The sequence below is a fragment of the Sphaeramia orbicularis genome, chromosome 5 (assembly GCF_902148855.1).
Source record: "Sphaeramia orbicularis chromosome 5, fSphaOr1.1, whole genome shotgun sequence".
NCBI classification, from domain to species: domain Eukaryota; kingdom Metazoa; phylum Chordata; class Actinopteri; order Kurtiformes; family Apogonidae; genus Sphaeramia; species Sphaeramia orbicularis.
In genome coordinates, this window is record NC_043961.1 from 19852049 (window position 1) to 19853373 (window position 1325).

Here is a 1325-nt window from a genome sequence, read left to right on the forward strand (position 1 = left end):
TCATGCTTTATTATTATCACTTTTCAAATTGTTTAGAATTATTACTTCAATATTGACACAAAAAGTAACTACACACATCTGACGTGTATGGGGTGAAATGCAACCATCCTCTAAAATATGACCTCTAAAAAATGCTGTCAAGTTTGCTTTCATTCATTGATTGTCTGCTGAAAAAAAATGAGCCCATCACTTCCTTGTAGAAGGGACCCACGTGACTGCCGAAACCCGGGATCGAACCAGGGACCTTTAGATCTTCAGTCTAACGCTCTCCCAACTGAGCTATTTCGGCCGCACACCAACATATAACAGGTGTGACGTCATAAATAACTGGCTTTACGTATACAGGCACAAGCGTTTATGTATATGACCGTTTGTGGTGTCTCCACGATTAAGTCCTTTAAAGAGGAAGCCTGGTGACTCCTGCCCTCTGCTGGCAGCTGGAGGCGATGAGACAATGAGAAAAGGTGATAAATACACTGAATGCATTTTGAAGTCCTCATAGCTACTTGGAATAAGTGGGACCTGATGAGGATAAAAACTGAGCATGAAAATGGAATATGTTGTTGAATTTGCATGCATTTCCAAGAAAAAAATAAAAATGTTCTAAATTTAATGAAATGTTTTTCTTTTTTTTTTTTTTTTTCTTTTTTTTTTTCTTTTTTACCTTTACACACCGTGGAGAGATTTGGCAACACAAGAAGACACAGGAAACAAATATCTACCAAAAAAGACAACATGTGAGAAGAAAAGTAGGCTACATGAAGCAGGAAAGGAAAATGTAAAAAGCAATATTCATGAATTCTGCACATTTCTACAGAATGTGAGTCAGAGTGTGTTAAAATGTGGTTATTTATTTCCATCTGATGTATAGGCTATATCATAATGTAAGTTTCTAAACATTGCTAAAAAAAAAGAAAAAAAAAAAAAAAACTCTTTGCAATTAATGTATCATTAGGATGATGATGATTATTATTATTATTACTATTGTTATTGATAATCATAATCACCATCATAATGATTGTGGTAATGATAATAGAATTGATGTGAAATTTCCTGTATACTGTTGTTTCATGATTGCTAATGTTACTATTTTCTTATTTTATAATATGTGTGCTATGAGGCTATGTTCATAGGAACCCTGAAATTCCATGTTATCTAAACAGACCAACTTACATATGCATCAGCACTGAGTTAACGCAGCCATTTAACGATTAATCGCATCTGCATGTTTCTTCAAAATCTCCGCCATCACTGCCGAAACCCGGGATCGAACCAGGGACCTTTAGATCTTCAGTCTAACGCTCTCCCAACTGAGCTATTTCGGC

The 1325-nt window shown here is 35.5% G+C and overlaps 2 non-coding genes across 2 annotated transcripts; both read right to left on the reverse strand.

Annotated features, from left to right (window-relative positions):
* Window positions 1–216: 216 nt before the first annotated feature.
* trnaf-gaa (transfer RNA phenylalanine (anticodon GAA)) lies at window positions 217–289 on the reverse strand. The gene has a single exon. It is a non-coding gene; the product is annotated as a tRNA-Phe (tRNA).
* Window positions 290–1252: 963 nt separating this feature from the next.
* On the reverse strand, window positions 1253–1325 carry trnaf-gaa (transfer RNA phenylalanine (anticodon GAA)). Its single transcript has one exon. It is a non-coding gene; the product is annotated as a tRNA-Phe (tRNA).